The sequence below is a fragment of the Falco biarmicus genome, chromosome Z (assembly GCF_023638135.1).
Source record: "Falco biarmicus isolate bFalBia1 chromosome Z, bFalBia1.pri, whole genome shotgun sequence".
NCBI classification, from domain to species: Eukaryota; Metazoa; Chordata; class Aves; order Falconiformes; family Falconidae; genus Falco; species Falco biarmicus.
Genome location: NC_079311.1, coordinates 7,094,936 through 7,111,018, shown reverse-complemented (window position 1 = coordinate 7,111,018; position 16,083 = coordinate 7,094,936). Strand labels below are relative to the sequence as shown.

The following is a 16,083-nucleotide window of genomic DNA, read 5'->3' as shown; positions in this document are numbered from 1 at the left end:
GTTTGGTGTGCATGCTTGTTTTGTTCAGGCTCTAAATGAAAGTTAAGGATTTATGCCATGTCCTTCTGGGATTTTATTTTATTTTTTTAAAAAAAACAAATGGTACTGAGACTACTCGTGCTCTTTTATCTTTGTATAATATTAGAAATCTTACTGTGCAAGGTGAACCTTGAACTGTTCAAAAATGAACCTTTCTAAAAGGACAAAAAGGCTTTTTGTAGCAGAATCTCTAAATTTGTCTTCTGATTCACTCTTTTTCATACTAATATGCCATAGTTCCATTTGAATAATAAACTGACATTCATGTAACAAACGGGATGGAAATTCGGAGGTTTGTATTTTGCAATAGCAGCAGTAGAATGGGGAGACACTGCAATCTGTCCTTTCCACTCTTCACTCTGTTATGTGTTGGCTCTGCAGCTGATATGGCCCTGCTCCAGCTTTGGCTTTGCAGCTGATAAGGGTCTCTGAACAACGAATTATTTTAGAACTGTACTTTGCTATGTGAGCCACATTACCTAGGTAAAATGCGGTGAGTTGCAGAAAAAGATAATTCCATATTCTGTGGCCAGTTGGAAATAATTTCCTTACATTTGTGAGTCTTAGTCTTGTATCATTTTGATGTGGCTTTTGTATTCTTTCTGAAATAGTTACGATTGCATTTAAGGTTTATATCACATAGTCGATAAGCTTTGCTGACATGGGCTTACTTTAATAACATCTTTGCTTTATTAAAGAGATATGTTTCTTTTTACATGAAAAATATATCTTTCTTAAGAGATAAAGATGGTGGGATTTCTGACTAGACAAGCAGCTGGTATAACAGTTTTTATCTTATGTCACTTCTTCTTAACTGCACATTAAGGTTTATCTCAAACTACAATAATAATGTAGTTATAGGGATTTTCCTTAAAGTTTATTAGTAGAATTTGAAACATGTCTATTTTTATGAAGATGTAGGCCTGTAAAGCTCAAATTCATAACTGAGAATGTATACATTGTGTAAAAAAGAGACAATAATACAGTAAAGTGAATAAATCCAGCCACATAGTTTTTCTGTGTGCGTAGTACAGATATATCTATATGTGCATGTTAGAATTTATATTCTGTTGTTGAAGCTATGATTTTTCACAAGTATCAAGATCAGTTTTCTAACTCGGCATCAGGCTGAAGGTTGGATAGAAGAGAAGGGAGGGGGACAAAACACTCGGCAGTATCTCAACTGCAAAACCGATACAGAGCTGGACATATTTTCAAAAATGGTTGTATTCCTTTCCTTTTCTAAGGCAATTTCTGTGCCAAATTTTCTTTTTAGTCTGAGACTAAGTGGCACTTATGCTGTTGGTTTTGGGGTTTTTTTGTAGCATCAAGGAGAAACTCTAGGAAATAAAGAAGGACAGTTGGTAGCAAAAATGGTTGTAGAAGTGGCAAGGGTTACTGTTTTCACCACTTTCAGATGAGTGGTGTCTGGGTGATCATGTGTTCAACATAATGACATCTCCAGGGAAGTGGATGCCATAGTCAGGCTTTGAGGACCAGGGATTACAAAGGCTTGTTCCTGATACAAATTAAAGAGTACCTACAGATACTTGCTTGAAAAGTAAGAACTCAGCTGCCCTCAGCTGAAGTAGATATTGTCTCTCCAGGTAAATTGCTTCAGAAAAGCCAAAGTACAACAAAAGTCACCAGCTTTCTTCCTCCTCAGCAACGCCTACTGCGCATATGCTTCGTCAAGAGATTTGATGGGAAAAAGGCACAGCCTTCAAAGGCACCTTGCCCCATTTATTTGATGTAGTATAACGTTCATTATCTATTGTTGCACTATGTAAATCCACTTTTTACCCCTAATCCACCTCTCTTCCACATTCCTCTTGAAGGACACTTCTCATGAGAGCCTTTTACAAGAGAAGTGGCCTTGTTGCTTTGTTTAGACTCTTTAGACGAGTTGCTATCATAATTCAGGGGAAGAAGTTTTCCAAAGAAAAAATGCAAGTCTTCATTGTATCCTATACCTGAACTCAACAAATATTCCAACCCATAGAGATTACCACGTTTGCCTGCACCATCCCATATCCACAGCTATTTCTTTGGTTTTGACTTAACTTCTCAATATTTCTCAGATACCCACATGAAGTATCTGAGAGTTGTGGTAGTGCCCTGCTCATACAGGCTACCACCCTTCAGCACTGTCACATCACTGGGAATATTTGCAAAATTGAGGATACTAACGGTAGCATGTAGAGTATGTGTCGGTCCCTCTGTGTGTGGACTATCTTTTCCTCTCAGCTGGAATTCCTTATGAGCAAAGGAATAATCTCTAACAGCATTTCAGATGAGAGTGCTCATAGGAACTTTGATCAACCCATGCCTGCCAAAAGACAGGCTTTGCTACCTTCAGTTATTGACAAGGGCTTGAACCCAATATCAGTGGTGTATATGTGTCTGCAGCTGCTAGGTAAGTGTTGTACGTGTATGTGACATCATTTGTCAAACTTTGTGTGTGGCTTGATAGCTGATGCCTTCTGTCCTCTTCATCCAAGCATTCCATCAAAACAGTGATAGATCTTGTGAGTTTTTGGGAATGGTAGCTAAACACAGAAAACATATGAAAGCATTCCCTTCTTGACACTTGGCAGCATAAGTTCATCTCTAAGATGAGCTCAGAGTTTTATCTGAATCCATTAATTAACTTACTGGTATTCTTTCCAAAGCCACTTTCATTGCTGACCTTGTTTGCAGAGTCTGGCATTGTTATCTCGGAAGGAGCCAACCCTTTATACCCTTCCCAGCTCCCTGAGAGTGTAGTTTGATTATTGAAATGCTAAGTTGCCTAGTGAGAGAGAGAGAGAGTCTTTAAATGAATCATGTAGTGGGTTATGCATTGTGTCTCCATCTGTTATCAGTTAGAAGGTGAACCTTTCCATCCAAACATCCAGGCATACTCCAATATGCATTGTCTTTGGCTTGCTTCAGAAACATGCCAGAATGTGAAGTCTGTGAAGCATGAAGAAAAGCAAGCTGCATACTTTTATAAAATGTTTAGCCTGTGATAGGAGGACTGGTTTTGATGCCAAGTTCAGGCTAGCAAGTAATTGTCTGAACAGTACAGGTGTTGCCTGGAGGCGCTTGCCCATTACAGAGGCAAGCATACTGGTGTATGCACAAAGTGGAAAGGTGGCATGCTGCAACTGCAGCTCTTCAAAATATTGTAGGGACGGTAAGCCCCCAAACCAACCCTTCTTTGCCTTCCCAAAACTGCCATTGAACTAGGAAGGAGCTGGCACAGGGATCTTTCCTTCCCTACCATCACAGGGGAGGACACAAGGAGGTCTACAGGGTCTGTGAGCAGGGATATTTTCAAAGGGTGCTGAACCTGCTGTACATGCAGACATACAGCAGAATCCGTCCTGGCTGAGGTGGTTTGGAAGGCCGTGGTGAAACAGCTTCGCAGTTCACATAGGAACTTGTCCTTCCTTTTTTCCCCCCTGTTTTTTGTGTCCCACTTCTGTGGATTCACTGAAAACTGTGCTGTCCTTCCTGTCCCCCCAAACTCATCTCATCACTGGTTTTTGAGAAGTTACTTTCCTGAGGCTGTTGGCTCGTTTAATAATCAGTGTCCTGAAATTACTGCCCTTTATTAGTCTACAAAGTACTTAACCATTACAAAGCATTTAGAAAAGTTCAGGAAGTGGGTATGTTCTTTCATTAATTTCTGGACTGGTCACATGGAACAAAACCAATAGAAAAGACTGGTATCGAGTACAACACAGTCTACTAGTGCTAGATGCTTGACACGTATCTAGAACTTTGTATTGCTCAAATAATTTTTCCTCTTGCAGCATCCTGAATAGGTTTTGGGGGGGGCTGTCACTTGCTCAGTCTTTAGAAGAGTAGGTTGAGACCCCTGTTACCTGCCCCAAAGGGTTTCCAGCCAAAGCTTCATGAAGTGAAAGTTAGATATTATTTATACTCCTTTCACAGCTACAGATACTGAGACACAACAGGCTTGTGACTTGACTAAAAGTAACACAGCTAGTTTACAGTTGAGTTTGCTTGTTTGTAGTTCTGTGCATAAGCCATTTGACCATGCTTGTTTTCCTGCATCTTTTGGTAAGCAGTATTTTTAACCAGTCTATTTCTAAACTGCTTTCCTCTAGGTCATGCGTTTAACACTGTTCCTGAAGCAGCTGATTACATTAAGTGCACTAAGAGCATCTGTAATAAAGAAAACCTGCTGTTTTCTGAGCCATTCAGTCTAAATTGTTAGTGCTCTGACTGTGGGTAAAAATGTGTTGAATATAATGTGAATACAATATTCAAATACAAGTATATTCTGGCATCGTATTATACTTTAAAATAAGTATAAAATACTGGGTTTGCTTATATTTTTTAATGACAAAAGCCACCTCTTAGTCTCTAATTTCACCTATTGTTCAGCTGTTTTGCTGAATTATTGAAAAAAGCTGCCCAAATGGCTGGTATTCCTGTCTCACTGCGTCTACCTGATAGAATTGTGTCGTTACTCTTTAACTTCAGTACAGCAGTATGTCTCTCTGCCAAACGGAAACGATGTGAAAAATTTAGTTATAGATCACACTTATTTTTCTTCTAAGTGACATTATTGGCCCCACTAATAGTGTGACTAACCTCATAATATTCAGTCTCTTTCCCCCAGGAAACATGACTCTGTTCTTCCCCATTTAATTTGATGCCAGACCATGTGGTGTTTCTTTTAAGTTCTTCTTTATCTCAGTGTTGTAGTGTGGGGGACCTCTCTAGATTATTTCAATCTCTCTTCATATGTAAAGATAATGGTAACATCCACAATGGGAAACAGTAACTGTAAGAAAGCACACAGCTTGGTGTTTCCTCTTTTTTTCTTCTCCCAACTTCAACCTCTGAAAGAATGAAAACCATGGAGCTTATCAAAATAACTTACCTCCCTGACTATTGATTGTCTCCTTTAATAGTCCGTTAGAATTAGATGGAGAAAATACTTTTAAAATCTTTTGGTCTGCCCCCCTGCTAGTTCAGCATTGTTCCCTTCATTATGCCACTGAGTGTTTCTTCTAGTTTGTTGCGAAATTATTCCACGATTTCACCATCAGGAAGATTTTCCTGATATGTAGCATGCATTTTTCCTTTTTTTTTTCCTCTTTTTTTTTTTTTTGTTTTTTTTTATTTAATCTGACTATTCCTAGTTATATTTCTCTGTCGCTCCAGTATTTGTCTTTCTTACCATGTACTTCAACATTTCAAGTGTTCCTGCGTAGCTACCTCTCAGCTAAATGTAACAATTTACTGGTGATTCAGCATTTAATATTTTTTTGTGTGTGTTTTTCTCTTAATGACCTCTTACTTCAGTATCCTGATATTGAAAGTGATAGGGAGATTACAGAACTGAATATAAAAGAGGTCTATTACCTGAGATTTCCCAACCTTTTTTTCTTTTTCTTCCTCAATTCTACCCTTGTTATTCTGCAAACCTACCGTAGTATTCTGCAGACTTAATATAAGTTTAGCAGCGGATATAATCCCAAGGTCACTTACTGCCTTTTGAATTTATTTCTTTCATTACACGTATGGTCTTTGAGCTATTTTCCCTGGTTTATTCAGTGTTATTTTTTTGATCCTAATCTCATTTTTTTATATTTTTCTGTATAGAGATCTGAATCTGAAAGCCCTGTAGGTTCTTTTGTGTTATTTGTCTGTTCTCTTTGGTATTTACATCTATGGCCAGTTCAGGATTTTCCATCTTTGATCCTGTTAATGTAGTCATTATCCTCTTGCAGTTGTAACGACATTAAGACATTACTTTGTTGACAAGTTTATTTTTAACAGTATGGTATCGTAAGATGTCTTTATTGAAATTCAGCTGAGTTGTTTCTCCTGTGGGTGTTTTGTATTGATTCATTTGTTTATTATTTTTCATAAATCTACCTCACATTTTATTTGTGATTCTAGTGTCCCATGGACTTATCCCCTTGTTTGAGGCTGCCAGGGTCATGTTGAAAATGGTTCACCACAGATTTATGAGTCATATGGTACCTCGTGGTGCCAAGATGCCCTGAACTGAGTCAGGAATGGAGCTTTTCTAAATGAGACCTCATTTCCTTATAGCTCAGTCTCCATCCCAGAACACCAATTCCCAGGCAAGTAGAGTCCATCCTTCACAAAGGGTTATCTTCCAGCAAATACTTGCCAGCAGTTAAAGATCTCCAAAATGAAGTATACCTACATTAAAATGAGGTCCCTGGCATCTTTTCACGTCACTGATCCTTGGTGTCTGTCCATTCTCAGAGAGTAAAGTGTTGTACATTCTTGCATCTAAAGTGTTCTTCGATATTTTTATATATGATTAGTGAGAAATTCAAATCAGGTGATAATCCACATTTCATGACCATTTAATTAGTATTATGTATCTCTTTCTGCTGCCTAACTCAATTCAGAATAGTGGAAAGGAAAAAGGCAAATCCTTTAAAGGAAGGTATGGAGAAGTTCAAGTACCATTAGGAAAAACGTTTCCCTGCATGCTTGAATTTTGTAATATATGTCGGTTTGTAAAATTAATTCAGACAGGAGTTACTTCAGGTTTTTTAACTTAAAATTTAGCTCCAAGTTTGTCAGTTCTGCAAGCTGGAATGATTGTCTTTAGTGCTGAAACATTGACAACTTGATTGCAATTTTGTGGGTTTACTGAGTAAATTATTTGGGTTTGTTCTGTCTGTTGATTGAGGGGCAGCAGGGTAGGATTTCGGTAAAAAGCGTAAGTTAGTTAATGTTTTGAACTTAAAGCCTTGAGGTGCAGCGTTTAGCTGACTGTTGTCTTCTCTGAGGTTGAAAACAGAATGCAGTGACCTGTTGGCATTCTGCTACAATGCCATTGTGCATAAATAATTATTATTGCTTTTACTGCTAACCTGCTGACTGTACTCTGTGCCAAAGTATATATCACAGCTACCATTTGCAGGTTTCAGTACACTTATTCAAGCTATTCTTTTATTGTGTAGTAAAATATTACCTTGGCTTTTAGAGGCTTTGACCTGTGACACACACATAAAGCTAGTATTTTATCAAAGTCACTGTTGATTCGAGGGGGCTTACGTGTTTGTGAATCCTGAATTTGGTATGCTGGGTCTGGTTTTGAGAGGTGTAGTGTGTTCACAAATGCTTTTAGAGTAGTTTGGGATTGTTTTCTTCATAGATTTAAAGAGAATCAAATCCAGACTGTCCTGAGCTGGGTGTTTCTTCGAAAACAACAAAAATCGGTTACAAACCAGTATGTGAAACTCAGAAGTATGTTTATTTTATTCCTGGATCTTCAAGAACACGTTCTGCAGCGTTTCTCTTGTTTGTTTCTCTCCTTTTTTAATTCCGCAGGTGTTCACTGTCTCTGTTACTCCTTGCCTCCATCCTTTACGGTAACTCTATGCCCTCCCATTTTCCTCTTCTGCTTTTCCAAATTGTTCAGCTTGGGGTGATTTTTGCTTTCCTATTCATCTCCTTGCTTCACTGCAGAGCACTGGGTGTGCACAGGGCATACAGCATCCGTGACTTTGGTGGTGAGGCTGAGAAATCATCTTCATCGTTTTCCTTTATTCTGATGGTTCTCATCAGTTTGTGAAAATCTGTTCAGGACATGAGTTCTTTGGGACCTGAGCTACAGCTGGAGAAGGGGAGCTTATGAGTGCATCTGATGGTGATTTAGCTTGGTTCAGTAGCGTGCTTCTGTAGTGTGTCTTCCCATTGTCCTCACCATGCTTCCACTGTCATCCCAGCACCATCTGAGAGCAGGCAAACTGGATTTGTTGCACATGAAACCAAGTCAGAAGGTGCAGTTCACTCAAACTTGGGTGGCATGGTGGATGCTAGATCCTCAGCATCAGCAGTTCTGCTCTACAAGCCCCTGCCATTGGGCTGCGCTAGTGGCTAATGCCAACCTGCTAACGGGAGCCCTCTTCACATGGCTAGTTCTGGGGTGGGTCAGCATTGTCCCTGGTTTCTTTGTTGACTTCATTGAATTGCACCTGGCAGGAGGCAGGCATAGCTGTGGTAAAATAAACACAGGTTTCTGTAAATGCCAGAGCAGGCTTTGGAGGTACGTTATCTTGAAAATGTTAGATTTACCAGTAAAAGAAGTCGGTGATATAAAACTGAAAAAAACAGCTAATCTCTCCTATTCTTAGTGGTATGGAATACACTGTAAGGTTGCAAAACAGGAAATTATTGAAGCAGTTGTGTAGCAAACCCAAGAAAGTTACCATTCATATTGAGCTAAAGTTCATATTCAGAATAACTGCGATTGCAGTGTCTTTAAGAAATGCACAAAAACCGGTACATTCTGAGCGCAGTTACCAGTGTGCTAGTTACTTCTTAACAAAATTTATATTTCTTGATAATGGTTAAAATTGCAGTGTAGATTAATATTGTATTAAACTTTACACATACCTAAGAACAACATATGCTGTATTTTATACCTTCTCTCCCATCTCATTTTTCCTTTTCAATTTACTTTTCTATTGCAAGCCAGTAGCGTAAAGCCACATAATGAATGCATTATTGAAAGTACTGAAAGTCTTCATTGGTGACATAGAGGCATGAATGTTTCACACAGCAGAGAATGCAGCAGCTTTCCTGAAGGGATTCAAGGGAAGTGTTTAAATTTTAAGTAGCAAATATTGGCAGCTCTCAGAGTGGAAGCACAGTATTTAAATATTTCTCCACTCTTAAGTTTTTTGTCTGTTATCGCTTCTGGGGAGAACTACTCATCTCTTTCACGTGGCCCGATACATTCTGCTTGCTAGGCTCATGTCAGCATTGCCGTGAGCTTGCACTTACTGTTACAAAACTCCAAACCAGATTTTAACAACACCTGGCTTAAAAGCAGTGACCTTTTTACCTAAGAAGGAGCAGAATGTGCCAGTCTCCTGTATGCTTGAGGAAACACCGAGGCCAAGAGTAGTCAGCCCATCAGCTGGCCACAGCTCAGCCTCTGTTTTTCTGACTGCTGTGTCAAAAGTCAAGTTTCAGGGGAAGCCTGTGTCGTCCATCCAACACTTGTACGAGTCCACATCGGACTGGCCTCGCTGCTTTCCTGTGCTCGCAGGCGAGATGCAGGGGCAGGGGGAGAGACCTCACCTGAGGTATCTGATGCTTTAGCACCCCGACACAGGTCCCAGGTGTCCCTCCTGCGGCAGCATGCATGGGGCAGGACCAGTCTGTCTCTGTTTTATGGAGCGTTCTCCCCATGCGTCCCTCCCTCCCTGCTTTCCCTGGGCACAGTGTACTTTGACATTTTCTGTACTCTGAAACTAAACACAGCCAGCTCAGTCCGCTCTCTGACCCTGAGGGCAAATGGCATAAGTCTCGTACATGCAGGTAAACTTTTCCCTCTCTCTGCACTTCTCCGAAACAAAGGGAGGCTGCCTTCCAGCTGGGAATGGCCTGAGATCCTGCTACGAGTGAACGCCTGTGCCCTGTTCAGGGAGCGTGGGCTGGCAATGGGGCAGGGGGTCCAGCAGCCCGCCAGGGCTCAGGCTGGGGTCCTCACTCGGTGCAGTGTGCTTGAAGCCTCTGAGGCTGTGCCACAGCTGCGATAATTGTTTGCTGTAGGCAGAAAAAAAGTATGTCATGTTTACACCTATTTCCGAGCCAGTACCTAAACTAGCATTAGAAACATAGCACATGAAGACTTTATACACCGAATTGCCTCTTGCAGCTCTGCCCGGGTAAAATAGGTGGGTTTTAACAGTGCTGCAGGAGGGGTGAGAGAGGAACAAGCGTGTGAAGCGTCAGGCGAAAAAACAGGCAAATAATTAAAAGGAATTTGTGTCTCATAACTATGTAATTTATGTTGCTGATGGTAAAAAAGTGGGATGATTTCAGCAGAGGGATTGGGAACATGCAGTATGCAGGCATTTTTTTCCAGCTAGAACAATATTCCTTTAGGGCATTTTGGAAGATGCAGTAGCTGATTCTGAAGCTAATTTAACTGCATAGATGTGCAGTGCTGTGTTTCTTAGGTGTAATTTGGGGAAGGGGACAGGTAACTGAGGTAGCTATGAAGTTAATGAAGCTGCAAACTTAGATGGCTAATGTAATTTTTGCTCTTGTTTTATTTAAAGGGAGACTGCCAGCTTGGACTATAGTCAACTTACAAAAAATGTTTAGATACTTATAGAAAACACAGCACACTGTGCTTGCCAATTTTAGTGGCTCTGTAGTCATGTTTTCTAATGAATATGGTTTTTTCCTCATTTCTTCAAAATCTCAGTGAATCTATAGAGGGAATCTGATCATGCAAACACTCGAATGCTGCGTGGTTTCTCTGCATATAGTTTTGTGTATAAAGTTATGCATTTGCCTACATACCTGTTACATTGGAACCTGAGTATTTACGAAGAAAGTCAGAGAAACAGATGATACACAGCACAGAATGGTGTCTAAAACACAGAGAAAACCTGTTAGAAAAATGCAGGGTGGGAATGTTTTTCTCCAGTCTCTTGCAATTTTAATGACATTGGATGTTAGTTATAAGATGATGGATAAAAATGTAGAACCATCAGTTCCTGTTTAAGCACTAATCAATAGTTTTATTTCTTATATGCTGTACTTTGATGGACCCTTCTCTGACACGCATAGAATCATTCAGAAGTTGCTTTATTAGTAATAGTGCAGGAAACGTTGCATTTTCCACTCTTGTTTGGGAACTCGTACAGGAACTTGCCATACACACTGTTGTAATCGATCATTACAGTGTATTGCCTGATGGGGGCCATGTTAAGGTTGCTACCATAATTCAGATATTGCCACTTCCTGATTTTTATTTTGGGTTTCTTTAGCAGCTGCTGTGCAAAATATATCTTTAATACTTTTGGGGACAGATTTTTCTGTTTGGCTGGAAAAACTGAACTAGTAAAAGGAAAAGCTGTTATTACTATAGTAACTCTTGGGTGTCCCTTTCAAGATTGGCCCTCAATATTCAGGAATCTGTACAAGCAGAAAAAAGAGATTGTATGTTGTCAGGTCTTGTGGCAAGCAGCTTCTTTCAAGGTAGGACTGTTAAATGATTCTGTAATTGACATATTCATACTACCTCCAGTGAAAAAAATCTTACTCGACAGACAGGAGATGCATTAGAGGAACTCTTTGCTTCAGCATCTTTGAAATCTGCAGGAAGGAACCTTTTTCTTTGAAATTTTACTTTTCTCTCATTCCCTGTACATTATGTAAAGCAAAGCTTAATCATGAAAGTGTTGACTGTTAAGCTGCATAGTTCTGAATACATATGCAATGTGGTTTTCCATATTTACAAAATTTCACATTTTTTCATGGAAACTGTGTGTGTAAAATACACCATGGAGGATTTTTCACTAGCTCAATACTCAGTCAAATTGTGACTTAATTTTCTCACAAACTCTCAATAGCACGGTTTTTCAGTGAGAACTCTTGTCAAACAAAACACATACCTTTTTACAAACCATTATTTAGAACCTTGCAATATAATATTTCTTACAATCTTACCTAAACTTTATTGGCTATTTCTAAGGTTCTCAATTTGGTCTCTTAACTAATGGTATAATTTTGAAAGTCACTTATGTACAGACCCGAATGGAAAGTACATTTTTAAAATCTTTTCATATCTAAACTCTTTACTTTGAGCAGAACCCGTGGAAGGCACCTGATGCATCCAACTTTATTCCTGTAACATCACAATTTATTTTCATTCTGTTACATCTTCACTGGTATATCATTGGCATTGAATCATGTGGATCATCATCCATCTCTGTAAGTTCTAGGTTCTTAAGAGATTCAGTAATTTCTGGTAGCAGGAAATAGATTAATGAAAACTTTCAATTTCTGTGAGATTTTTAGCTCTAAATAAGGAAAACACAGTCTTGGTCGCAGAAATTGCATCTTAAGAGTTCCGCTGTTGTCATTGATATATTTAACATCTTCCATTAGAATGCAGCCACATCTCACATCTTTTTAACTGATTGGAATGTCTAATCTGTCATCAGACATTTTGTGCTTTGGTTTAATTAGTATTGGCGACTCCTGTATTTAATGATGATGCGTACCCTTAACTAAAACTCTTAATGCCCTGTAAAAATCATAAATAAAAATCACCCAGGATATCAGATTTAGGATCTTAATAAGATTTAAATTTTTGCTAATTTTGCATAAACAAATCAATATTATATTATAAAAAAGCTTCTAGTCTAGGCAACTAGAGTTTGCTAGGGCACAGCATATTCTTCCTTCCATAATACAGTAACTCTCAGCATGCATAACCCTCCTTCCCAAACAAACCGCAGTGCCTGAACTCCCTGGGAAGTGTTTGCAGATATCTGTATGTCGGTAGCGATGATTTATCTCAATCTTTTCTGGAACTGAAATATTATTTTGAGGTATCGGGAGACTTGCTTCTGTTAACCAAAAACAACAGAGGGTGCTCTTTCATACTGCATACTAACATGTATATTTCCATAGCACTCACACCCTTGCGTTCTCTTATCTCATTATTCCTATGCTGCTTGCCTGAATATCTCAATATCAAAAAGTTTTAAGTCAAATGTGACTGCATTAACTCTTGTGAGTTTTCTGCCCGTCCTTCCCAAGTGGCACAGCATGATCAGAGTTACCCCTTTCTTTTCATTCCATACCGAGCTTCAGAATTTCTACAGGGTGGGGGGTGCAGGGGAAGAAAAACATGAAATAGTAGAATAGATTATTCAAGCCATATTCTTTCTCAGTACCATTGGCTCTTTTTCATACCATAAACATTTTACCCAGTCTGCCTATTGGTGGGTGGTTTGCAGAGTTATTGACAGTGAAATCCAATTAGACCTCCCTACTTGTCTTGTTGTTCATATTCTCCAAATAGTTACTTAAAGAGTAGGGTTGGGAGATCTGGATTGTGTTCAGACCTCTGTCACACAATTCTTGTAAGAGTTTAGGCAATTCTCTGAGCTTCATTTTTTCCATCTGTAGAATAGGAGGAATGATAATTGTGTGCCAGCTGTCTTGTGGTGGGCAGAACATTCAAAAGTTTCTCTGTTCCCATCATACTCGCAGCTCTACTGAAACGCTCTGCTTGCAAAGGTCTGTGAAGAATTTTCCACACTGACTGCTCATCATCCCCGGGAGCCAACGCTGAGGACGTGGAAACTGTCTTCAGCACTATCCGTGCTTCTTAGGATAGTGCCCACTTGGAAAGGAGCGAAAAGCAGCAACTGCTGAGTGTGCCATATTGGGCTAGCAGAAAACGTGGGGCTGCGCGGGCTGTGCTGCCGAGGAGAGCGGCAGAGAGAAGCGGATCAGGGGAAGCTGTTGGGACAGGCAGGGTTGCATCTAGACCCAAGATGCTTGCCTTGCCCTCTGGAAAGCTGCGGTATCTGGCTGCCCTGCCTAGTCACAGCCGCTAACCTGAAGACCTGCCTTTTGGTACAGCTGTTAACAGAAAGGACCCCAAGTGGCACCAAATATATCTTTTTTTAGTTTATTACTTTATTATATAGTGCTAGCTGTGGCTTGGTGTTTTCCTGCTGCAGTGTAGGCATTTGGGAATCTCAACCTTTCTTACTTCTCCTTCCATTACTAGATATCCCTGCAAGTTCCTTGTGAGTCCTGTAGGTAATGCCCATTCCCACCCTGGAGTGAACTGCTTTTAATGCTCGCTGGTACTCCAGACTCTTAAAAATAGCAGTTTCTCAAAGAACATACCTATTCTTGACAAAAGCCAGTGACACCTCTAAAATCTCTGAATTCAGTTTGCTGAAGTATACCTCTAAGGCAGTAAGAAATCCAAGGAGAGCAGAAGCGTTAACGGGGTTTGGAGTTGAGAAGTGGCTTATGCTTGGGTATGAGGAATTCATATTTTTATTAAATTAATGTTTTGCAAAACTGAAGGTATGAAAGTTTACTTTGCCCAGGGATGGCCTTAACTTTGACTCTTGCTGTTTCATAAAGGAAAATGAATGTAGATTAGAGCTGTGACAGAAACCATTAAACATGATATCTCCGAAAGCTAGCTCATTTTCTTAAATATGTTTCTTGAAACAATATGAGAAATTTTACTTTAAAAATTTTAATTTAAAAAATGTCAAGGACAAACGTTCTAAATGTATTTTTTCTTTCCAAATTTTTCTGTAAACATACATACAATTAAACTAGCACAGACAATACATTTTATTTGTACCTTTGGAATATGTCCAAGGTAGACCATTTCATATATCTCTTTTGTACAGTTGTTATATTTCGTTTGCTTTCTTGGGAAACAAAACAAAACACACACACACAAAAAAAAAAAAAAAAAAAAAAAAAACAAAAAACCAAGCTCCTACAATCCAGTATTTTCATGTAAAACTGTTTCTTCAAAAGTGCACAACGTTCTGTTTGGTATCTCTTGCACCTGTGGCCTGTCTGTGCAGCTGTAATTGCAAGACCAAGTCCAATATCTTTCAGGCGAAAATACCCACTGTCTTTTTGGCAGGAACATCTCCAGTGGCTTTTTGTTGCACAACCACTTCAGTTTATCAGTTTCCCACACTGCAAAATAGTGTCATTTAGAATATGCATGCGTTTAAATTTTTAGTCTCAGACTTAATTTGGAGCACTGCAAAACTCAGGAAAGATATTCCTAGCTGCAAATCTGTTTCAGAGAAAAGTTTGATAGATTTAACATACTATTGCTTGGTTTGGGGTTTTTGTTTTTTTTCTTTCAACATTGCATATGAGAGGAGTAATGCAGCATACCAAAAAATATTTCAGATCTGTCTATTGGTTTGTTATGGTTGATCATTTAAGCACACCATTTTTGCTTTGTACATCTGTAAAATGGGTGTAGCAGGGCGTAAGTGACTCAAATGATAAAACATGTAATTAAGCAGTGTATGTAAAATGAGATGATGTATTAGTATCTGATGCTGTTAATTTAGAAATGCAGAGATCTCTTAACCTGTAACTGGAAACTACATTGATCTAAAATAAATGTCATGTATTAAAATGTTAGGCAGAGGTAACATTAGTGGCAAATATCATTGGTTGTGTGTCTTATTTAAATAGCATGCCAGCTTTGTACTCTGGGGATATGTTTAACATCTGATACACGCCAATCCCCAAATTCCAATCGGACAGATTTGATTTATAATTGATAATTTATATGGGTGGCAATGCAGAGTGGGTTTTAATAACGCAACTCTTGAAATCAGTATTCTTCAAAAATTACTTTACCATAGAGCAGTCACAACACAAATCATGTGTTCTAACTTACGTGTGTTAAGTGTGGATGAGAAAAATTACTGTAATTTTGATGAGTTACCATAAAAATGTGTATCAAATGTGGATTCATGGTGTGTAAATTGTGTTAGGGGATTAGAGGGTATTGGAATAGCGCTACTGACAGCAGCATTATGAAGTCGAAGCTAATTTTTTAATTTCTGTTTGTAACAATGCCGCAATGGAAAATTCAAACCAGTTCAAATATTTCTGTTGGTATTTTCAGTTTGTACTGAATAATGTTAAACAATAGTAAGGCCTAAAAAAATGGTAGAAAAGCTAGCATACAGCCCAGCATCTTAATTTCTCTTAAAATGCTTACCATTTTTGCTTATTTTACCCTCCTATTGATATCCACTTGGCAAGCCTGGGAAGGGGGGGGGGGGGGGGAAGAAAAAAAATCTCTTACATATCCATGATCAAAAATGAGCGCCTGATGGCCTGAAGGTTGAAATAATTATCTCTGGTGGCCGTGCAGATCTCAATGTCAAAGCTAAGAACCACAGGGCAGCAGAATTAAAGCATGAAAACTGGCATGAGCACAGACAACTGCTTGAGGCTCTTTATTACTGTTTGATACAGCAGTCCTTTGTTGGAAATCTTGTTTTTTTAGGTTCGAAAGCAACTGTGTGTGTCTAATCTCACATTTTCCTTTATCATCAATTCCATTCCTCTGATATTTACAAAACTAAGCAACATCACATGTGTTTATCCCGATTTCTGAATTAGTGTATCTGAGGCTTTCTGCTAATCTGCAGATAGGTGGCACCGTTCATACAGATTGGGAAAGCGGCGCTTTCCCCG

General features: G+C 39.1%; 1 protein-coding gene and 2 long non-coding RNA genes across 5 annotated transcripts in view; 2 read left to right on the top strand and 1 right to left on the bottom strand.

The window, feature by feature from the left end:
* FAM172A (family with sequence similarity 172 member A) overlaps positions 1-16,083 on the top strand; it is a 270,150-nt gene that overhangs the window by 99,838 nt on the left and 154,229 nt on the right. The gene's annotated exons all lie outside the window — the stretch shown is intronic.
* LOC130142303 (uncharacterized) lies at positions 5,816-9,272 on the bottom strand. Of its 2 annotated transcripts, none has more exons than XR_008819350.1 (2): positions 8,900-9,272; positions 5,816-8,047 (listed from the first exon to the last, which is right to left on the bottom strand). It is a non-coding gene; the product is annotated as an uncharacterized LOC130142303 (long non-coding RNA). The 2 variants fall into 2 exon arrangements; XR_008819349.1 differs by having other exon boundaries at positions 9,139-9,272.
* Positions 10,430-15,663, top strand: LOC130142304 (uncharacterized). The gene is made up of 2 exons (XR_008819351.1): positions 10,430-11,787; positions 13,078-15,663. It is a non-coding gene; the product is annotated as an uncharacterized LOC130142304 (long non-coding RNA).